Genomic DNA, 25961 nt, shown 5'->3' on the forward strand with positions numbered 1-25961 from the left:
ATTAATAACTTGGATAAAAGTGTCTAAGCTACCACTAAAGTGGGGTCAGATGAAGAAAAGTGTTGAGTAAGATTATTGAGTATATGAAAAAATTAAAAAATTGTGTTTATTTAATTAAATTAGTAGATAAAACAGAATAAAAAGGTGGATAGATAGATGAGTTTGTGGTATAAAAAGTAAATTTGACATCACTATTGAGACTAATGAACATTATTGAGAGACTGGGGACTCCAGAGACCAGGCAACCAAACAAACCAAATGATGAATGAAAGGTTGGCTGAATGGAATAACTACTAGATGTGTGAAACTTGAAAGATTTTTAGTTTAGAATGAAATAGTTATGATTGGACACTAAACGAAAAACGGTTTGAAAAAGATGATGTGGAGAGAATGGGATAGATATTGAATAGATATAGTTGTGTACAAGTTGTGAAAAATGGATGTTGTGGATATAGTTGAAATTGCTTTGTTTGGGAGAAGAAAAAAATTTTTTTGAAGAAAAGATTACATGATTATCGAAAATTGAGTGAACATATGGATGTGAATAAGAAGAGAAAAGAAAGAAATAGAAACAATATTAGTACATGCGAATAATTAGGAGAAATAAAGGTAATATAAGAAACAGATTTATAATGTAATTTATGAGAAAATTTGACGATGTAACGGTTGAAAGTCACGATTGAGAGACACATGGCGATTAACACAATTTGGACTTCTCTGTTTCTCTTTGATTATTTCAAGGTCCTCGTAGAGGTCCAATCTCAGAAAGTTTTTATCGGGAATGTTATGTATTAGGGATACGTTATCAGGGATATTGAGAGTATGGTTGTTTTGTTTAAGATGTTGAGAGAAGGTTGATGTATCCTCTCTTTTAGTATGTTCAAGTGAACGGGAGGCAAGTGACCTACAAGTTCTCCCTATATATGTGGCATCAAAATCAGAGCATTGCAATTTATAGACACCGCTACGATTCATGTAGTTAATAGGGTCTTTGGAGTTGGAAAGGCACTGTCCTAAATTACTTGATACCTTAAATGAAATTTGAATGTTATCAACTGATCTTTTAATAATATCTCTAATATCTCCAGACAAACGTTCATGATGATATGGTAAGGAAGTGTAAATGGGTTTGGTGGTCAAATCTCTGGGGAACGCAGCCTCTCCCAAGACTCTCAGTTGTCTCTTATGGATAAGCTTGTCTATGATGTTAGGTTCGTAACCATTATTGAAGGCTATTTGTTTGAGAATGTTCAATTCTTTGTTGTAATTGGATTGTGATAGAGGGGTAGTTTCTAAACGGTGTATGAAACTGTGAAATGCTGAATATTTGTGTGAAATGGGGTGATTAGATGATAGGGGTATGACATGGTCCGTCTGTGTTGGTTTCCTATAGATACTGTAATCGAAATGGTCATTTAATCTGGTGATAGTGAGGTCAAGAAAATTAATGGATTGGGATGATTCTAGTTCCATGGTGAACTTAATATTAGGATGGATTTGGTTGATTTTAGAAAGAAGTGAATCAACTGAATTATAATTCCCGGCTATGAATAACAAACATGTGAGAGTCTTGAGAGAGGCTGCGTTCCCCAGAGATTTGACCACCAAACCCATTTACACTTCCTTACCATATCATCATGAACGTTTGTCTGGAGATATTAGAGATATTATTAAAAGATCAGTTGATAACATAGCGTTGTCTATAAATTGCAATGCTCTGATTGTGATGCCACATATATAGGGAGAACTTGTAGGTCACTTGCCTCCCGTTCACTTGAACATACTAAAAGAGAGAATACATCAACCTTCTCTCAACATCTTAACAAAACAACCATACTCTCAATATCCCTGATAACGTATCCCTAATACATAACATTCCCGATAAAAACTTTCTGAGATTGGACCTCTACGAGGACCTTGAAATAGTCAAAGAGAAACAGAGAAGTCCAAATTGTGTTAATCGCCATGTGTCTTTCAATCGTGACTTTCAACCGTTACATCGTCAACTTTTCTCATAAATTACATTATAAATCTGTTTCTTATATTATCTTTATTTCTCCTAATTATTCGCATCTACTAATATTGTTTCTATTTCTTTCTTTTCTCTTCTTATTCACATCCACATGTTCACTCAATTTTCGATAATCATCTAATCCTTTCTTCAAAAAAATTTTTTTCTTCTCCCAAACAAAGCAATTTCAACTATATCCACAACATCCATTTGTCACAACTTGTACACAACTATATCTATTCAATATATATTCCATATTTTCCACATCATCTTTTTCAAACCGTTTTTCGTTTAGTGTCCAATCATAACTATTTCATTCTAAACTAAATCAACCAATAATATTGTACAATAAATCTTTCGTTTCACACATCTAGTGTCTATTCGCTAGACTTACACCGGTCATGGATTAAGAAAGAAATGAACGAATTTACTGGTCCGCTGTAGTTTGACTATTTACACATGGGCGCAGTAATTTTTTATTTGAGGGGGTTCTTATATAAATCAAATAATTTTAAATTTTAGGTGTTTGTATAGCCTCAGAAGCCTAAACGACATAATTTCATTATTCTTTATAACAGTTCATTATCCGTAGGCAAAAATCAATATACCTAATATTAATTGTTGCATGAATATCAATATAATAAAAATAAAACAAATTATAACTTATAAAAGGTAGAAGGCTAAACGTTGCTGTATTGTTGATGTTTTAATTTAATCTCTAAAATGGTTTTCTATAAAGTCACAATCAATTTAAGTGATATATTGACGTTGGATGTTTTTAAATTAAAGTCAATTGACGCGTGTAAAAAGCATTTATATGACATTGTAAACTAATTTTAGCTTGTTTTATTCTTTTATCAGATCGCATGTTTTCTATGTTAGTTATGTACATTTTATAGTTTATATGTATAATGGGGTATTTTTCCCGTAAATAAAAATTATTAAAAACAATATTATAATATTACGTATGTACCTACAATATCTACAAATAGTTTCGATTTCAAACAAATCACACCTACTAAAATGATCACGCCTTGAAAAGGATCCGGAAATCCTACAGCAGGGCATTATGTAAACATCAAATATTTAAGTAAAATGCTAAATATTGTTAAGTCAATATACGTACCAATTTTTTTTACTAAAATGATTTAGTCGTTATTGTTCACACTATCATCGCCATCGCTGTCATCGTCATCGCTGTCGTCACCGTTAATTGTTATTATGATTGGGCTTATTTCGTTAATTATTTTCACGAATCCACCAATCCTCAATTAATTTTTCGCACTTGTATATACAGTTCCGCCATACTTCTGGAGTTGCAATTGAAAGTGCTTCTCGCCAAGTTTCCCAAACCGCTTCGTCTGTATACCCATTAGGCCCAATATGGTTGTCGTAATATTGTTTTGCTATTCCCCATATATATTCTATGGGATTAAACTGGCAGTGGTATGGTGAAAGACGTAAAACTTGATGCCCGTAACTTTCAATAACCTGATCCACCACAAAGATTTTTGGTTTTGCATGTTCTTTTGCCAAACGTAACAACTCAGACTTTAATATATGCTGTGGAATAGATATGCGTTCATTTGTTAGCCATTCTTTAATCTTATCTACATTCCTCAACTGGAAGATAACAAATGTCCTTATAGTTTCTTATAGCATTCCTGATTTGTTTGTCGACCCATTTAGTTAAATTACCTATTAAAATTGCATTAGTTTGTCATACTTTCTCTAATTTGATTTTGCACCTATTTGGGTAATTAAGTAATTTCACTTGAATAAGTAAAATGCCAAGACAGTTACCCTAATTAAAATAGGTCAAAAAATTAGCTTTATTTTGATACTATACAGTATGGTGCAAATGAAAGGAATAAATTCGTTATTTCGTAAACCGGCGACTTTAAGGAAAAATCCTGAAATAGGTCGATTTTTATTTTTAAATTATTATATTTTGCCATAAATGTCATACTAGTAACGTCATCCATATGGGCGTGATGAAGTAATCGATGATTTTTTTAAATGAGAATAGGGGTTGTGTGCTAGCTCATTTGGAAGATCATTCAATTCTCTATTTATTAATATAAACATTTACATAATTGTTTATACAGGGTGCCCAAAAAATTTTTTAATTTAAATTATTTGACAAAAAAAGAAGAATTTATATAATTTATTTAATTCAAAATACATTTTATTGCTGTTAAAAATCAGTAAAACATGTTTATATCACAAATAAACATTGTTTTTCGCTAAAATTAAATGTTCAAACTTCCTAAAAAACAGGTGGCTGGCGGGAGCTGGCTTGAACATTGAATTTAATCGAAAAGCAATGTTTATTTTTGAAATAAACATTTTTTCTGTTTCTGGGCAACAGTAAAATGTATTTTGAATTAAATAAACTACATACATTTTTCTTTTTTTGTCAAATAATTTAATTAAAATTTTTTTTGCACGCCCTGTACAAATAATTGTGTAAATGTTTATATGACTAAATAGTGAATTTAATGACCTTTCAAATGAGCTAGCACTCGACCCCTATTCTCATTTAAAAAAATCATCGATTACGTCATCACGCCCAGATGGATGACGACACTAGTGTGATATATATGCCAAAATATCATATGTTGAATGGGTTTATTGACAGATTTTAAAACACAATGTAGGTATACCCTCAAAACATATTTTATTACTATTCCTTTCTTTTATCTGTTTCAATACTGCTTCAATTCCACTGCTTATATCATTAAAACATAGTCTCAATTTACAATCAATTACTTTCAACTGAATTTTAATCCCTTCCTTTCTTTTCTTTTCTACTCTAATTCTCACCCTTTAATTTATATCTCAATTTCATGTACCTACATTGTTGTCTATCAATTCATATTTATTACTGTTATTACTATATGACTGCTAATATAATCTTTTAGCTACAATTTTTAAGCTTTCAGATTTTTCATCCTTTTTACGACCACTACTCCTCTCATTAAAACATCAAGGAGTATTGACTTTAACAATTTAGGTTACAGCTGCACGTCCACATCTAACATACATATTAGATATCGACCCGTTTTGATCCAAACGTTGTTAGTCTTACACTAACACATACACTAATAAATAGAAGTCTTTAATAAATATAAATAAAAACAAAAATCTTTTAATAAATAGAAATAAAAATCTTTAAAACCATCACATTTTAAAAAAATTGTATATATGACATTCACTTTAGTCTACTTCACAAACAAAATAACAGGCATAGATTTGTTGGTTGTCTTTCACCAACTATCTCTTCACCCTCAAAAATTCCCAAATTCCATAAACTTGTTTACCTTTGCAACATTCTCCGTCTATTCCACCATATCCCGTTAGCATAACTTAAGCAGATATATCATGTTAATGAATACTGAGGTAGCACCTCCTTGTAACCGAATCATTTAGTGACTTGTAACCGTTGACCTGAAGATGCTCTGCATACTTTAGAGAGCGAAACCGGTCGTCGGAAGTTACAATACATGATTGAGAGTACGTCTGTCTTTTACTTCATTCAAAATATCATCATTTAAAAACAAAAATCGACCTGTTTCGGGATTTTCCCTAATGTCATCGGTTTACGAAATAAAGAATTTATTCCTTTCATTTGCACCATACTGTATATACGAGTAGTTGCAAAATTTACTGAATGCATTAACATTATTTAGTGGTGGCCGCATATCGAAATAACTACTCTGTGATAGACCACATAACGAATTAGTTACTCTGCGGTAGACCGCATATTGGATGGTAGACCGCATATCGAATCGGCACTAATCTATATATTTTTTCGTATTTAAAATATTACTTGCGGGTAAATCCTAATTGTTCTTTTAGTCAAGGAAGTCTCTTCGCATCTGCTCGGGAAAATGTCTAGTCAGGTGTTTTGCATAATCTTACTCCTAAGTTAGTATTAAGTTTTTGCTAAGAAAGGTATTTCTAACAAGGGTGCATTGTATTTTATTATTTATCTTATTATTTTTCCTTAAATTATCCTGTTTATTAAATTTTAATCAAAAAATTACTAAAAATTCAATAATTCAATAGATATTGGCCCTCTACGCACCCGAGGTCTACGCATATGTTACTGGTATACCTAAAATATTACAATCGACCTGCCGATTCGTTTGTTTCTTTATTAATCCGTGACCGGTGTATCCCTAACGAATAGAGAGTAGTAGTTATTCCATTCAGCCAACCTTTCATTCATCATTTGGTTTGTTTGGTTGCCTGGTCTCTGGAGTCCCCAGTCTCTCAATAATGTTCATTAGTCTCAATAGTCAAATTTACTTTTTATACCACAAACTCATCTATCTATCCACCTTTTTATTCTGTTTTATCTACTAATTTAATTAAATAAACACAATTTTTTAATTTTCCCATATACTCAATAATCTTACTCAACACTTTTCTTCATCTGACCCGACTTTAGTTGTAGCTTAGACACTTTTATCCAAGTTATTAATTTTTCTTTGCCCTAGATGTTATTTAACATAAAAGGACATAATAAAGAAATTTGGACTAAGCTTTTAATACAACCTTTTCAGTCTTGTAAATTTGTGTTGATGAACCCATCTATATTTTATTAGCTGATAAATAAGATTTTGCATTTACAACTTTTTCAGCATTTGATATCACGACCCCTATTTTGTCTCTAATTTTTCAGCCAGTCTCTCAGCCATCATTTGTGTTGGTTCACAAATATAAATTATCTAATTTCAAAACAAAAACCATACATTACATTCTCTGTATGTTGTTTTGCCTACCTTTCTTCATCAATTTACGTACACTTCATTGATGATCGTGGGTACTCAAATTCCCCCCTTCTATTTTACATCTAGATAATATATTCTCACTAACTCTTTATTTTTATAATTCCACCACATTGATGTTAGCTGTTATCATTGCTTGTACTATAAACAACTATAAATTTAGTAGCTGTGTAACCAACTTTTCATGATACTTCAAGTTCCATTGACAATTGTTGTCTTGACATCAGACAGATTCGCATTTGATATCTCACATCTTAGTTGCCTGTCAGCTCTTGTAACATAATGACCTAATTTGTTACCTTTGACCCACTTACAACGTGTGGGAGTCATATGTTATCCTAGGGCCGTATCCTTAGGGATTATATCCATCCTTTGGAATTTGCTATGTTAGCATTTTGATGTGACTTTTAGTCCATTTTTGAAAGGCTTTGACCTTCGTATTTTTTGGTTGGCTCACCATGTTCTTGTAAGTATAACCAAACTTTGCTTCTACCTTGGTCATCATTTTAAGTTTAACATTTTGATAATTAATATGGTTATACTTATTTTAGGCAACACTGATGATGCTCTTTTTAGAGCGAAAACGTTCTGTTCGATGTTTGTAGCCCTATAGGGCTTTTTAAAATAATATACCTTTTACCAAGACCAAAATTTTTTATTAAATTTTACTTAGATGCTTTTTACTTCTCGCGCCCCACGCTTTTCTTTAACGAATATGTTAGATTATTTCAATTTTTTAACGAAGGTGTGAGATTTTTCTATCTTTAATGTGTCTAACAGATTTTTTAGAATAATCCTTCGAGTTTGAATTTTTTTATTATTGTTTGCTTTTTAGTTGATTTTTTTATAATATTTTTAATTTTAGTCATTAGTAACTAAATAAAAGCATTTCTTAATTTTTTTTATATTTTAATTTACTTTGGTTCCCAACTCTGACAGGATGTCATTCAGTGGATTTCAGATGAAGAAAGTATTAGATTATGGATCAGTTATTGGTTTAATGGTTTATTATTTTTATTATTTAAACGCAGCAAAGCCAAATTTGCCTTAAGGTCTGACATCGAATAGGTGAAATTTTCATGAAAACATTCAAGAACGTTTTCACGGTATTTTTGTTTGTGTTAATTCTCAAGCATCTTCTTTATTAAAGCTTCTTCAGGTGATAAATAATGTAAATCTTGAAGTTCTATAAAAGAATCAAATACAAATACTTTCGGGACAACCACTTGACAATCCCAATTATGACCGTATTAATTGCGAACACTCCTCTTATTTTCCGAACGACTGTTTGCCCGATCAATTTCGTACACTGGCACTGGCACTGGCACAGGGGTTAGAAACGAAACTAAATAGACGGTGCGGTGGTAACATTTATTTGTATGAGAATGATTAGAAGGAGAGCAGATTCTCTCTCGAAAATCTGCACCCTCCGAACAGGGGTGAATTTCATTCGACAGATGACGATTGTTCTTCTACAATAACGATTTAAGGAAGATTTTATAGCACAGGTCCAAAAAATGCCTATTTCGTGTAGTTTGGTGGATTTGTTTCCTGAAATAAGGCGGATAAAATGTGTAATTCAGTGGCAGACTGTGCTCACATCGAAAATAATAGTGATAAAAAGATACAACAAAATATACGACTTTTTTATAGGTGCAGAAAATCTCAGAAATCTAAAATAAATACAGATAATATTTTTATCTGTAAATTAATATTCTTGTTATATTCCAAGTCAGTTTTTTTAAGACGTATATAGAGGGCTGATAAAATATAGAATACATAATGCTTTATTATCGTCTAACAGTTCATCTTCCCTTCTTATTTTTGGTCTTCCTTTTGGTCTATTTTTTACTGATTTCCCGTTTTTATTCCTGATTAGTTCTTCTACCTCGTCTATTTGTGTGTGCCCAAACCATCTGCATTACTATATCTTCTCCTTCATTTCATTCCTTTATTATTTCATGGTTCATCGGTTTTCTCTATTCCCCTGTTTCTCTCTTTACTGGGCCATGTATTCTTCTCATAATTTTTCTCTCAATTATTCTTCACTTTTCGTCGTCTTTTTTCGTAAGACACATTACCTCTGCTCCATAGGCTATCACTGGTCTAATTGCTGCTGTATATATTTTTGATTTTGTTTTTTTTTTCTCAGGTTTTTGCTCTTAAGTAGTCGGTGATATTTCCAACATACTCTATTACCTGCTTTAATTACTATACTCCTTCCATTTTTGCCGTCCACCAATCCCCTAAAACAAGTATAAACAAGTTATATTTTATTGATTTCATCTAGTAAACGAAAAAGCTACATTGCATCCTGTATTATTATCTTGTTGATAGAAAACTGTTGTAAATGACGATCAAAGTTGACATTTTATAAAAATCGCTAGACTACACAAACATAATCATATTTTCTAAAATCCCTTTTCTTTTTAACGATCAACTGAAATTATTGAAAGAAAAATATTGAGTCCGTTGCGAACCCTCTTACCCAGTTTGCCCGCTATAATATTGTAACTTATTAGTGTTATGTAATTTCATTGCGATATTTTTCGTCTCAAAGCGTTCCTATTGTTTTCGAATGGGACTCTACAGTCTACAAGTTACGGGATTGAAGCAGTAGCGCCGAGGGTATTTTTATAGTAGGGTTTAGATTAAACTAAAACATACAACAATATTGAGGTTTCTTACGGTAAATAATATAATGTTTTAATATATCGTGTTATTTAGAGTTGTAGGTAAAAATAACGATCAAAACTCTAAACAACAAAAAAGCAGAAGGCCCCAGCGGCCTTCTGCTGCTGGGGCCTTCAACAATACCAAATGAATTGATAAAAAACGGATCAGAAAAGCTATTCCGCATGATACACAAAATGTTTGAGAGAGCACTGAATGGAGAAGACTTACAGGCAGAATGGACTCAGGCATATATCTGTATGCCGGAGGTAAAGGGCACTATGTCACAAATTTGTAATTTTACAGGAGAAACGATTTAAGTTTATTTTTGTGTTTCTTTATTCACAGGATGTATGTTAATACACATTATGTCACAATCCCTTGTCTAATTTATTCTTCAGATTATTAACTTTCAAAATTGTATTGTTTAAAACACATATTGTGATAATAAACTTGATTTATTTTTAATAAAAAAAAAATGTATGTGTACTTTGTACGCACGTAAGAAGTTATACTTCTATTATATAATTTCAACGAAATAAATATACTTAACAGTTACAACACCAAAAATTAACAATAATTACCAAAAATTAACCAAAACGTAACAGTACCAAAAATTAAAAAAAAAATAAATGAATATGAATCGTCCGGGATTTAAACCTGCGATCTTTCGATTTCTGGTCCAATGCTATACCAACCGGGGCTATCAAGCCCCATGCTATTGACGTGCCGGATATAATTACACATCACGGTGACAAATAGATCAAAGTGAAGTATAAAAATTGATATTTTATTATCTTACGCCCGAGGAAGACAAATCCAAAGACACAAAAATTATAATAAATAATGCATTTACTAAGAACGCTATCTAATATATCCTTTTAATGACTTATTTGCGCTGATACATACATAATTTGAAAGATTAGCAACGAACTACATACTGTCTGTCTGCGCATGCGCCAGGGAATTATAAAATTTCACCCTCGATCGTAAAGAAGTATAACTTCAAAAAATTAAAACACAATGTAGTGGACATAGTGCTGTTTACCTCTTCAAGATCTTTTGGGTCATGGTACTAGATGTTTACTAAAAATGTATTATATGTACAATGTTAAACTTTAATTTGTTTCTCCTTCCTGACAAACATTACAGGGTAAAGTGTAATACTTTACCCTGCTTACTAAATACTGGATTTATAAAGCAATGTACACAGAGGTATAGGGTCATGTCCACATGGTGCCCTCTGCCTCTAAACAAAATGTGAAAAGATACTTTTTATAAAGTGCTTATCTTTGTTATTTCATAAAGTAGGACATAGTGCTCTATAGCTATACCTCTGTGTGGAGAATTAAAAGCTCATTATAACTGCAGTATAATCCAAATATTCACAAAAATGGACATAGTGCCCTTTACCTCCGGCATACAGATATGACATCAATAAATAAGAAAGGAAATAGAAAAAAGTCCGAAAACTATCGAGGAATCAGTAGTATATCATCTATAGGCAGACTCTATGGAAAGACCATAAAGGAAAAATTAGAAATATAATATACAGGATAAAATCGGAGAAGACCAGGCAGGATTCACAGCGGGGAAAGAATGCTTAGATCACATAAACACGATCGAACAACTAATATAAAAAAGAATGGAAAAAATAGATCCGTCCATTTGGCTTTCGTAGATCTTAGGAAGGCGTATGACTCTACCTATGACTATGATACCTAGAACCAATCTATGGGAAGCAATGGAAGACATTGAAGTCGCACGAAGATTAATAACAGCAGTAAAAAAGCACTCTACAAGAATAACAAAGCAGCTCTTAAAATGGGCAATAGAATATGCAGTCCATTAAAAGACGACTACTACAGGGCTGCTCCATATCCCCTATCCTGTCCATAACATTCCTGGAAAGAAACCTGAAACCATGGAAAATAAAGTGCGAAGGAATTAGTATACCAGTAGGAACGAATATCTGTATAAGTTTTACTGACGACCAAATAGTGATCGCACAAGAGACCTTTTTTTTATGGTAAGGAAACTGGAACAAGGAATATACAAAGAATGGATGGAAATAATGAAACTAAAGAAAACTGAATACGTAACAACGGAGAATACAGAAATAAAACAACTGGAAATGGACGAATGTAAACAACTCAGAGGAATAGATAAATACAAGTATTTAGGTTTTATAATATCACACAAAGGAACAACTGAGGAAGATATAAAAAACAGACTAGGACAAACAAGAGACTAAATACGAAAATTAAAGCCGATACTGTGGGATAAGAACGTCAGCATAAAAACAAAAATAATATTATACCATGACAAGAAGTATCCTCACTTATGTGTATGAAAATTGGACAATAAATAAGAAAACCAAAAATAAAAATAAAAATAAAACAAGGAGAGATATAATAACTCACATAGAGATTAAGAGAAGAATGGGAGTGAACTCAGATATAATATATTACATCGAACACAAGAGATTAACCTAGTACGGACATGTCAGAAGAGCAGACCAAAATCGTTGGATAAACCGAATAACAGAGTGGAGCCCGATAGGAAAAAGGAAGAGAGGCAGACCCGAAGTTCCTTCAGAGATGAAGTGGACGAAGCAATGGAGAGAGTAAATCTACAGGAAGGGGACTGGCAAGACATAAAAAGCTGGAGAGAACGGTTGAGTGAAGGAATACAGTGAAAACTATGGAAATCCTTAGTATATATAAAGGGTGTAACAAAAATACAGGTCATAAATTAAATCACATATTCTGGGACCAAAAAATAGTTCGAGTGAACCTGACTTACCTTAGTACAAATATGCACTTACCACAAAAAAGGTACAGCCCTTTGAAGTTACAAAATGAAAATCGATTTTTTTGAATATATCGAAAACTATTAGAGATTTTTTATTGAAAACGGAATTGTGATATTCTTATGGCAGGAACATTTTAAAGAAAAATTATAGTGAAATTTGTGCACCCCATAAAATGTTATGGGGGTTTTATTCCCTTAAATTCCCCAAACTTTTGTATACGTTCCAATTAAATTATTATCATTGTGGTACCATTAGTTAAACTCAATATTTTTAAAACTTTTTTGCCTATTAGTATTTTTTTGATAAGGCAGTTTTTATCGAGTTGTGGCTTCTTTTTTAATATGTTGACATAAACCTTTTATGGGGGCTTTGTTCCTTTAATCCCCCCAAATGTTTGTGTACGTTCCAATTAAACTATTACTGTAGTTCAATTAGTTAAACACAGTGTTTTTAAAACTTTTTTGCTTCCTTGTATTTTTTCGATAAGGCACCATTTATCGAGATGTGGCTTCTTTTTTAATATGGTTCAAAATATACACAATATTATAAAAATGCAAATCATAAATAAATTTTCATATTATGTATTACCAAGTCTCCATAATCGTATTTAACCATATACAAATAAATGGTGGATTTGACAAATATTCAAAATATCTCGATAAAAACTGACTTTTCGAAAAAGTACTAAGAGGCAAAAAAGGGTTTTGAAATACTGTGTTTAACTAACGGTACTACAATAGTAATTAAATTGGGACGTACACAAAAGTTTAGGGGGGGGGGGAGGTTTAAAGGAACAAAACCCCCATAAAATTTTTATGGGGTGTTCAAATTTCACTATAATTTTTTCTTTATGTGCTACTGCCATAATAATGCCACATGTCCATTTTCAATTTAAAATATCTAATAATTTTCGATATATTGGAAAAAATCGATTTTTATGTTGTAATTTCAAAGTGCTGTAACTTTTTTCATGTGCACATTTGTACTAAGGTAAGTTAGGTTCAGTCGAACTGTTTTTGGTCCTCGAGTATGTGATTAAATTTATGACCTGTATTTTTGTTACACCCTGTATATTCATGCATAATAAATATATACGTGTAAGGTTTCATTTATTTCTCAATAAACAATTTTTTTCCATTTTTCGCAGTTTCGTATCAACATCTTTGCGTCTGTCCATGACACTCCTCTTCTCTTCAATATCTTTCCGATTAGTTCATCCCATTTCTATCTTGGTCTTCCTCTTTTTCCTTTTCCGTGTTTTTTAATATTTTTTCTTCCCACACTCTTCTCACTGGTATGGTATCTTTTATCCCGTGTAAGTGATCATACCAACTCAGCTGTCTCTGTTCTATAAACTCCAATAAAGACTTTCAGTTCGTTCGGTATATCGGTGATCCTGATTCATTCTATTTCGATAGCAATTTTAACACTTCTTAACAACTTCATATCTACCTATAGCCTTTTTTCTCTTTTGCCGTTCTGTTAATACCCATGAGTCGCTGCCAAAATCAGAACAGGTCTATAAACTGTTTACAAACTTTCATTTTTGTATTCCGTGGTATTTCTTTTCTCCAAATAATTTTTTGTTTATTGTGTGATACAGTTGTAGTGTTTTCTCGACTCTGCTATTGATTTAGGCTTATATAAATTCGTTTTCTTCTATCCTAAGTATGTTCTATTTTTGTTCCTTCAATTTCTATATTAAGTTCTTCTCCTTTTTATCCTATCTGCATAGCTTTTGTTTTATTAATATTTATCTTCATTACGTTTTCAGTGAGTAGTTCTTTTTCACTTTTTGCAATTAGCATCAAATCGTCAGCAAATACTCCTTCCGAGATTTCTATACCCTACATGCAGCTTTTTACACCTTATTGTGCATTAATTAATAATTTCGTCCATAAATATTAGAAATAGTGTTATTCCAAGTGCTTTCCTGTCTTAAACCTCCATTTATTGTAAACGTATCTGATGTTGAATTATTACTTGTTGTTCTCATTGTATATTTTTGTATCATTCTTAGAAACTAGTTGTCTATTCCTTTTTCTCTGCGTATTTTTCATTTGTCTTGATATTTTATCGAATGCTTTTTCTAGGTAAAGAAATGACAGTATATTTTGTTTTTCCCTTGCAGTGATTTTTGTATTATCTATTTTAAAGTAAATATATTTTATGATTCTGTATACTCCTACCATTTCTAAATCCAGTTTGTGCTTCGGTTAATTTGTGTTCTGTCATTTTTATTAATCTTTTGTTTATTTTTTCGAAGAGCTTCATGTACTTACCAACGTCAATCCCCGCTAGTTATTACATCCTCTTCTACCTCCTTTTTTGTATATGGGTAGTATTAATGACACTTTCCAAACTCCCGGAATATTTTAATTTTTCCATATTTTATTTATTACTTTTAGTAATATTTGTTCTCCAATTTTTCCATGTTTTTTATAATTTCTGCTGTATTTTTATAGTTTCTTCTAGTACTTTCTCGTTTATTGAGTTTTCTGTGATATCGTCCACTATATTATTTTGTTCTTCATTAATGTCGTCTTGGTTTATATCTGCTAATAATTATTCAAAGTGTTGTTATCATCTTCTATTTGTTATGTTTATATTATTAATTCTCCATTTTTATCTTTAAGGCTGTATATGTCATATTTTTGTGTTGTTGTCGTTTTCAGGGTTCTGGAGAATAGTTTTAGGTTAAACAAATAATGGAAAGATGGAGGGAACATTTCAAAGAGCTAACTCATGCAGACACGGACAACATAGGGGAGATACAAGAAAGGAATGAAGAACAACAAGTGGAATCCATAACAAGAGAGGAATTAGAGAAAGCAATAGAAAGAGTAAAATTTGGCAAAGCACCAGGCAAGGATCAGATCAGCCCGGAAATGATAAAATTCATGGGGACAGAGGGAATGGATAGCATGAAATAACTAATGAATGATATCATAAATAGAGCAGAGTTACCAAAGGACTGGAAGAAAGACATTATATTACCACTACACAAAAAGGGAGACAAGAGAAACTGTAGTAATTACCGAGGTATCACCATATCAAGTATCCCTGGGAAGGTATTCGCAAGAATAATAGAGAGAAGAATAAAATCCCAAAGAGAAACAACTATGGAAGACATATAGCGTGGATTCAGGAAGGACAGAAGCAGGCAAGACCTAATATTCACAATAAGACAAGTAAGTTAGAAGGTAATCAAGAAGAATAGAGAGATACATATGTGCTTCATTGACCTGGAAAAGCCGTTTGAGAGAATTCGAAGAAAGGGCGTATGGAAGACACTAAAAGAAAGGGGAGTCGACAGACACATAATAAAAGTAATAAAGGATATGTACAAAAATAATACAAATACAGTAAGAACCAATAACGAGGAATCCAGAGAATTTACTACAAGTCAAGGCGTCAAACAGGGATGCGTGCTGAGTCCACTGCTATTCTCAGTGGTACTGGATGAAGCGATAAAGAAAGCCGAGAGAAGAATGAGAAAACTAACATTAGGATACTGGCAAATGAAACGGACTCAATTATCGGAGCTACTATTTGCAGACGACATGGTATTGATAGCAGAAAACAGAGAAGACTTACAAAACAATCTTAAAATCCTAGAAGAAGAACTATCAAACATAAATATGAAAATGAATACAGAGAAAACAAAAACAATGATAATTTCAAATACGAGGAAGACACAGGCAATAGAATTAGACGGGAAACAACTAGAGCAAGTGGAATATTTTAAATACCTAGGAGTAATAATCGAATCAAACAGTAAGCAAGACATGGAAATAAACGAGAGAATGGGACGAACAGGAAGCTTATTTAACACTATGAAAACAACATTTTTGGGAAAAAAGATATACTGGAGAAAGTAAAAGCGGCAGTCGTTAAATCAGTAGTTAGACCAAAAATCATGTATAGCAGCGAGACATGGACATTGACGGGAGACAAAAATTAAGAGTCAATGCTATGGAAATGAGGTTCCTGAAGAAAACAGCAAACAGAAAGAGGACAGACAAAATACGAAACGAAACAATTAGACAAAACCTAAAACTAGAACCAATCAATGAAAAAATAGTGGAGGGACAACTTAGATGGTTCGGGTACGTGTGTAGAATGTCGAACAAGAGGCTAACAAAACAAGTGTTCGAAACGAGAGTGCAGGGGCAAAACAAAAAAGGAAGACCAATAATTGCGTGGGTAGATGAAATCAGGAAAGAAGTCGAGAAGAAGGGATTAACATTGGAAAGTGCAAGAAACCTAACGCAAGATCAGAAAGCATGGAGACTGCAAAGCCAAACTCAACTCCACCAGCCTTACACCTAAAAGTAGAAAGGCTTACGACTAAGTAACTAAGTAAGTTTTAGGTTAGTTTTGCTATCTTCTTCCATTTTATCTCCGATTTTTTCCCAATTGTCTCTCTTTGCTGCTGTTACTAATATTTTCACCTTTTTCTTTTATCTTTATAATTATTATTATTCTCGTTTGTTTCATCTTTCACATATTATTTCCATACTATTTTTTTCACACTTTTCCTTCCTTTTTTTTTTCTTCTGGCCATTACGCTGTCTGATACAACCCTTTATAAGTTGCTTTTATATCTTTAAAGGTACTATAGACTAACTCTACGGCTCCACGGGCTGGAAATTGACGCTAGCAGTAGCCGCAAAACGAACTTAAGGTTCCACGGAACGGAATAAGAATAGCCGAACTGAACCGACTACGCACAAGTCCTGTAGTCGGTACAGTTCGGCTATTCCTATTGCGTTCTGCGGAACCTTAAGTTCGTTTTGCGGCTACTGCTAGCGTCAATTTCCAGCCCGTGGAGCCGTAGCCTAAGGATGCGACGGATGCAAGACTTAGTGAAGGATTTGTAACATGTCTTTTCACGAAAAACGTTCTTTCCATATTTTATAAACACAAGACGGAGGTATCTAGTCCAAAAATTAGTTTTCTGGATTAGAGCTTAATAAACAAAAACTCATTAGTTGGTTAGGAAGTTGATTTATGCTAGAATCTTGATTAAACTATGGTTGCTTATTTTTTCGGTTCCTGTATTGGTACGCCTATGAAACTGATCGTTCTGTACCTAAGGGAAAATTAGTTTAAGATTATTTTCTTCCTTCTTGTTTGGCTTTTTGTACACAGACTGTCCAGTTTGGATTAAATTATTTTTTTAAAAAATAAGTCTGCTTTGGAGCTACACGGTTAGATTTTTTCAGCTATAATCGAAAAGACCTTTTACTGAGTTTCCTTAACAAATACGATATAAATATAGGTACAAAAACTGAATATAGTACAATAGATAATCTTGCATCATTGCTAGGTAATACACTGGCACATTAATTTTATAGTTCTGTTATTCTTGTTTCATCAAGATATCTTTATTTTCGAGATATTTTTTTAGTTATGTGTATTTGTTCCTTCTGTTGGTCTAGGAATTCTTTGCCATCTAGGTCTTAATTTTATTAACACGTTGACGGACAGTGCGTCAAATGTATAAGCAAGTATTGTGACACTATACAATAGGGAAATTGCTGAGTTTCTTTTAGCGCTTTTAGTATATGAAAACAATGCGTTTTTTAACATTCTTTGTAAACATGGACGACAACCATGTACCTATGTCGTGTCATATTTCATATGCATCTATAGATGTATTTTGTAGATGCACAACTCGTTATTTTATAAATGTCGTCTATAGACGTTGTGTCACATTACATCAATGGAAATTGGACGTCTGTAGACGTTCTGTCCGTCAACGTGTTAATTTTGATTGCTGGGTTTTCTAGTTTCATTTTTACTGCATAAAAATTTCTGCAGTCATTCTTTTCATAAAAACCAAAGTATATATGTGTTCTCGTCTTACTAGGGCGCGTCGAATAATATATCGCTTCTTCTATTTCGGCGAGTTTACAACAGTACTCCCTGTTGCAACTCTAAAACCCAAAGTCCTTGGTAAATTTTCTTAACTCTAATACCATATTTGGGTTATAAGCTTTCATTCGACATCTCATTTGTCATATATATATATATATATATAAAAGAGACCAGAAGGGAAGTCTTTGCTGACAATGTTAGATAATAAGGTTGTATTATTGGGGAATTCAGCAAATTTTATGTGAAAAGAAAACACTTTTTACTTGATCCAAGCTTTCGTAAACTTTAATTAATTGTTTACATCATCAGGGTATACTGCAATAAAAAACAAAAAAAAATATATATATATATATATATATATATATATATATATATATATATATTGATGTGATCTTGATTATTGATATGAGATAATATTTTTATATGTCATTTAATTTAATCAATGCATTAATAATAATCTAATTAATTTACCAGATCACATATCAATATGTTTTCAATCTCAGGGCTTTTTATAAAATTAATTACTTACTTACGTGGCTTCTAAGTATTTCTCAATGGTTCCTAATCGGGATAGGAAAGAAAAGAGTAAAATAATAACACATATGGGTTACAATTGTAATCAAAATATTGTTTATTTTATTTAAATGGCAATCACTGCTTAATATTTGCTATATCTTATTATTCTTAAACATAACATTTACACATGGGAATCTTATTTCCTTTTGGTTTCCAATTGAAAGTTTTTATTAACATTTAACTATTATGATTTATTAGCAACAATTCTATTTAAGTTTGATGAAGCTTTTCTGATATTATTGATTATGTTTCTTCAATTTTAAATGTGGTATTTAATACGAAAAACCCATACATTCATGTCCAAACAAATGAGACTGACCTTTTTCTGGTGAACTGAGAATGTCTTCACACAAGACCCGTTTCCTGCTATCCTTGGCTGCAATCAAAACCTCGTCCTGGCTTCCAGTAATGTTCTCCTTTGAAACTAGCTCGTATAGCTCTCGTTTCCTGCTTCTGTCGTGATGCTGTGTTCTACCTTTTTCGAAACTGCAATCAGCTACCGGGAACTCTTGGCTCAAGGAGGTTCTTTTACTCTCAACCTGGCCTACCTCTCGTTCCACGATAGATACTCCACACTCACGGAACTACACCGGCTTTCTCACTCTCCGTACACTACCGTCTACTACTGGACTTCACTTCTCGACAGCTCAAAACATTCTGATCTCTATTTGTCATTCATTCCCCTACTTTCTAAATATCCCTTCCAGATTCACAAATCAAACTTCCACCACCAACTCTCATTCGCAGTATTCCTCAAAACCAATTTTTAATCTTTCTAAATATGCTTAATGGATTTCAAAAGAAAAATAGTTAATTCCCATTCTAAAATTACTTTCTACTAATTACAAAATTTAATGATCTATTATCTACTTCAACTGAGTCTTATTTAGCATAAGCTAATGATCGAACCTTCCGCGAACAACGATAATGGTACGCGCCATTCACTTTGTTTGTTCTAAGCGCATTGTCAAGAGTTTCTTTTAATCACTTCTTAAAATTAAATATAACAATTTGTTGTGTACAGGTTGTTCTAAATTTATATGCCCGTGGTTGAGAAAATTGAAAATATTTTATATTAAATTGAATTTTGTTTATAATTATTAAAATTTAATTTTCATATCAAATAGAAATATAACAAATCCCCGCCTTGTATTCGATAAAATTTATCTGCATTTTTAAATAAATTTTCTCGAGGCAAAACCAACTCCCTGTATATTTCCTTACTTTAATCTACGTCTTATACCCCTTCTTCTTGTATTACTCTAATTAGTCCCACCTGTAGAGTAATTGTTTCCTTATTTTCAGTGTCCTCATCCTGTGTTAGAGTGTCGGCTATTATGTTGTTTTTCCCTTTTTCCCTTATTAATCTTCTGTCTTTTTCCTCAGATTTTTCACATACTTTTACCGTGTATTCTGCATCCTCGTTTTCATATGCCTCCTCTTCAAATGCCACTGTTTCGATCATATCTTTTTCGCTTTCATTTGTTAGCTTTATTTCTTCTTCTCCTGAGCTCATCTCTTCTTTTGAGGAATCCCAGTTTTCTTTTGCTTTTGATACTCTCAATTTTTCTTCTTCTGGGCTCAACTCTTCTTTTGAGGAGCCACAGGTTTCATTTTCTTTTGTCTTTTTCTGACATTTTCTCCCTTTTCTTCTTTGTCCTTGCTTCGTTGCCAAATTCATTTCCACTGTTTGTTCTTTACCTGATTGGTCCGTATTTTGTTTCTCCTGTTCCTTGTCCTGTTCTTCTTCTTTTTCTTCTGTTATATTCATCGTATTATTTTTAAAATCTATCACTACATGTTTTTCTGCCAATTCGTCAACTCCTACTATCATGTCATGTGACATGTTTGGCATTATTACACATTGTAGTGCATACATCTTCTTACCCAGTCGTACCATTACTAGTATGCCTTCATTTATAGTTTCCAATGTCCGTTTGTTTGCGCCCTAGGTATTTATGTTTTACCCTAGGTATTTTGTAAATTAAATTTGTTAAGTTAACTTCTTCTATTAGTTTTCTGTTGACCAATGTTATTTCAGATCTAGTGTCTATCATAATTTTAATTGGTTTCTCGTTGATAAATCCATCCACAAATTTTAAATTAACTCCATTTTTCTTTTCGTTGTTTCTTGCCAATTTAATAAACTCCTTGGGGTTACAAAAGATTCCTGTTTGATTTTTGGTTTTTAGTGAGCGCCGTCGTGAAAAAACGCCGGTTGCTCATCGTTGTTTATATTTTCGTCATAATGTCTCTCTCCGTCATATTCATCTGTCTGGGTATTATTTACTTCTCTTCTATTTTCTCTTGGTCTGTCGGATCTGTTTCGGTTTTCTCGATATCCCTGTTCATTTTGTCTACCATTATTTCTGTTTTCTTGTTTTGAGCGTGTGGTGTTTCTATTCTGGTATTCTCGATTTCGGTTCTCATTCCATTGCCTATTTCTTTGTTCATAATTTCCTCTTCCGTTATCTCTATTTTCGTTTTCCCTTCTGGGATTAAAATCTCGTCTTGTATAGTCCCTCCTATTTTGATTTCTATCTCTGTAATCCTGTGTTTCTCGGGGCCTGTAATCTTCTCGCGACCTTCTTGATTTTCTTTCCCTTAAACGTGATTCTCTTATTTGTAGGAATTGGCATAAACTATCTATGTCTTTGTAGTTTTGCAATGTGATATGGTCTTCCAGCGTTTCTTCGAAATGTCTTGCAATCAGTTCGACTAATTGTTCCGATGAGTAATTATATTGTAAATGTTGTGCGTTATAGTAAATTTGTAATGCATATGTCCTTTCTGATATACCCATCCTATCATTGTATTTCCCATTTTGCAATTCCTTGTTAATTTCCAATTGTTGGACTTTTCCCCAGAAATAATTCAAAAATTTTTGTTCAAATTGTTGCCAACTGTCAAATTCTTCTTCTTTGCAATCGAACCATAGGCTTGCTTCATATTTTAGATGGTTTCTGATAGTTTCTTTTGCTGTTTCGAAATTTCCGATGTGTTGTATTTTCTTTTTCAGGCTATTTATGAACGGCACTGGGTGTAATCTTCTTACATCCCCGCCAAACCTTATCTTCACGTCATCTGTGCTATGTATAACCATTTCTCTTCTTTCTCCGACATTCTGTTGCGTCCTGTTTTCGGTGACTTGTTTTTCTATTTCTGTGATTCTTTTTTCCACTTCTTCTCTGTCTACTTGAATAGCATTTTCTAACTTATTTTCCAAATTTTCTAGTTCCTTTTTCTGGCCATTCGTTAACTCCTCCATTTTGTTTTGAATTATCATTTCTTGTTCTTTCATGTGGTCCTTCATTCTAATTTCTTGTTCTTGCATGTGATCTTTAATTTTCATTTCTTGCTGTTCTATCTCGTTTTTCATTGTTGTCAAACATCCTTTTATTTCCTTTTCATACTTTTCTATGGGTTCCTCTATTTTCTTATTGTTCTCTTCTATTGCTTGTTTTGTTTCCTTTTGATTGTCATCCATTTTTTGATCCACTTTATCCATTTTCTTTGATGTTTCTTCCTGATTTTTATCCATTGTCCTTTTTGCTTCATCCATTTTTTGTGACTGGAGTTGCATCAGTTGTAATAGTTTATCTATTCCTGATAATTCTTGCTGTTCTGATGCCATGATTGTCGTGTCTAAAATATCTTCTTGGTCTGAATGTTCTTTTTGTTTTTTGTTGTCTTTGCTTTGGCTTCTTGTCACAGACATTTGTTTTCAAGAAGTACGATTCCCGCCAAATATGAAATTTTACTAGTATGTTACCAAGACGACTTTTTCTCACCCAAATATTATAAATTGTCAATAAATATATCAAATGTAAGTATCGTAAGAATAAAATATTAAATCAGTTATGTAAAATTTGTACCTAAAGAGATCTAAAATTTTATGTTATCAAATGTAAGTATCTCACTTTTTACCACAGGCATATAAATTTTCAAATACCGGCTTTACTCTTTCTATCCTTCAAATTTGCCACTAGAAATACTTTACAATGCTTTCCACGTTGGACGACAGTTGATGTGATCTTGATTATTGATATGAGATAATATTTTTATATGTCATTTAATTTAATCAATGCATTAATAATAATCTAATTAATTTACCAGATCACATATCAATATGTTTTCAATCTCAGGGCTTTTTATAAAATTAATTACTTACTTACGTGGCTTCTAAGTATTTCTCAATGGTTCCTAATCGGGATAGGAAAGAAAAGAGTAAAATAATAACACATATGGGTTACAATTGTAATCAAAATATTGTTTATTTTATTTAAATGGCAATCACTGCTTAATATTTGCTATATCTTATTATTCTTAAACATAACATTTACACATGGGAATCTTATTTCCTTTTGGTTTCCAATTGAAAATTTTTATTAACATTTAACTATTATGATTTATTAGCAACAATTCTATTTAAGTTTGATGAAGCTTTTCTGATATTATTGATTATGTTTCTTCAATTTTAAATGTGGTATTTAATACGAAAAACCCATACATTCATGTCCAAACAAATGAGACTGACCTTTTTCTGGTGAACTGAGAATGTCTTCACACAAGACCCGTTTCCTGCTATCCTTGGCTGCAATCAAAACCTCGTCCTGGCTTCCAGTAATGTTCTCCTTTGAAACTAGCTCGTATAGCTCTCGTTTCCTGCTTCTGTCGTGATGCTGTGTTCTACCTTTTTCGAAACTGCAATCAGCTACCGGGAACTCTTGGCTCAAGGAGGTTCTTTTACTCTCAACCTGGCCTACCTCTCGTTCCACGATAGATACTCCACACTCACGGAACTACACCGGCTTTCTCACTCTCCGTACACTACCGTCTACTACTGGACTTCACTTCTCGACAGCTCAAAACATTCTGATCTCTATTTGTCATTCATTCCCCTACTTTCTAAATATCCCTTCCAGATTCACAAATCAAACTTCCACCACCAACTCTCATTCGCAGTATTCCTCAAAACCAATTTTTAATCTTTCTAAATATGCTTAATGGATTTCAAAAGAAAAATAGTTAATTCCCATTCTAAAATTACTTTCTACTAATTACAAAATTTAATGATCTATTATCTACTTCAACTGAGTCTTATTTAGCATAAGCTAATGATCGAACCTTCCGCGAACTACGATAATGACCTATTATCGATTTCACTTGAGTTTTATTTAGCATAGGCTAATGATCGAACCTTCCGCGAACAACGATAATGGTACGCGCCATTCACTTTGTTTGTTCTAAGCGCATTGTCCCGAGTTTCTTTTAATCACTTCTTAAAATTAAATATAACAATTTGTTGTATACAGGTTGTTCTAAATTTATATGCCCGTGGTTGAGAAAATTGAAAATATTTTATATTAAATTGAATTTTGTTTATAATTATTAAAATTTAATTTTCATATCAAATAGAAATATAACAATATATATATATATATATATATATATATATATATATATATATATATATATATATATATATTGTTATATTTCTATTTGATATAAAAATTAAAATTTGATAATTATAAACAAAATTCACTTTAATATAAAATATTTTTAATTTTCTCAACCTCGGGCATATAAATTTAGAACAACCTGTATACAACAAATTGTTATATTTAATTTTAAGAAGTGATTAGAATAAGCGTACGAAACTCGGAACAATGTGCTTAGATAAACAAAGTGAATGACGCGTACCATTATCGTTCTTCTCGGAAGGTCGATCATTAGCCTATGCTAAATAAAACTCAGTGAAATAGATGATAGTTCATTATCGTTTTTCGCGGAAGGTTTCGATCATTAGCCGATGCTAAATAAGACTTAGTAGAAATAGAGAATAGGTCATTAAAATTTTGTAATTAGTAGAAAGTAATTTTAGAATGGGAATTAACTATTTTTCTTTTGAAATCCATTAAGCATATTTAGAAAGTTTAAAAATTGGTTTTGAGGAATACTGCGAATGAGAGTTGGTGGTGGAAGTTTGATTTGTGAATCTGGAAGGGATACTTAGAAAGTAGGGGAATGAATGACAAATAGAGATCAGAATGTTTTGAGCTGTCGAGAAGTGAAGTCGAGTAGTAGACGGTAGTGTTCGAGGAGTGAGATAGCCGGTGTAGTTCCGTGAGTGTGGAGTATCTATCGTGGAACGAGAAGTAGGCCAGGTCGAGAGTAAAAGAACCTCCTTGAGCCCAGAGTGTCCCGGTAGCTGATAGCAGTTTCGAAAAAGGTAGAACACAGCATCACGACAAAAGCAGGAACGAGAGCTATTCGAGCTAGTTTTTCAAAGGAGAACATCACTGGAAGCCAGGACGAGGTTTGATCGCAGCCAAGGATAGCAGGAAAGGGTTTTGTGTGAGGACATTTTCAGTTCACCAGGAAAAGGTCAGTCTCATTTGTTTGGACATGAATGTATGGGTTTTTCGTATTAAATTCCACATAAAAAATTGAATAACATAATCAATAATATCAGAAAAGCTTCATCAAACTTAAATAGAGTTGTTCCTAATAACTCCTAATAGTTAAATGTTAATAAAAACTTTCAATTGAAAACCAAAAGGAAATAAGATTCCCATTTGTAAATGTTATGTTTAAGAATAATAAGAAATAGCAAATATCAGGCATTGATTGCCTTTTAAATAAAATAAAAAATATTTTGATTATAATTGTAACCCATATGTGTATTTTTTTTTACTCTTTTCTTTTCTATCCCGATTAGGAACCATTAAGAAATATTTAGAAGCCACGGAAGTAAGTAATTAATTTATAATTCGCCCTGAGATTGAAAACATATTGATATGTGATCTGGTTAATTAATTGGATTAGTATTAACACATTGATTAAATTAAGTAACATATAAGAATATTATCTCATATCAATAATCAAGATCACATCAACTGTCGTCCAACGTGGAAAGCATTGTAAAGTATTTCTAGTGGCAAATTTGAAGGATAGAAAGAGTAAAGCCGGTATTTGAAAATTTATATGCCTGTGGTATAAAGTGAGATACTTACATTTGATAACATAAAATTTTAGATCTCTTTAGGTACAAATTTTACATAACTGATTTAATATTTTATTTTTACGATATTTACATTTGATATATTTATTGACAATTTATAATATTTGGGTAAAAAAAAAAAAAGTCGTATTGGTAACATACTAGTAAAATTTCATATTTGGCGGGGATAATACTTCTTGAAAA

The sequence above is a fragment of the Diabrotica virgifera genome, chromosome 10 (assembly GCF_917563875.1).
Source record: "Diabrotica virgifera virgifera chromosome 10, PGI_DIABVI_V3a".
Taxonomy (NCBI): domain Eukaryota; kingdom Metazoa; phylum Arthropoda; class Insecta; order Coleoptera; family Chrysomelidae; genus Diabrotica; species Diabrotica virgifera.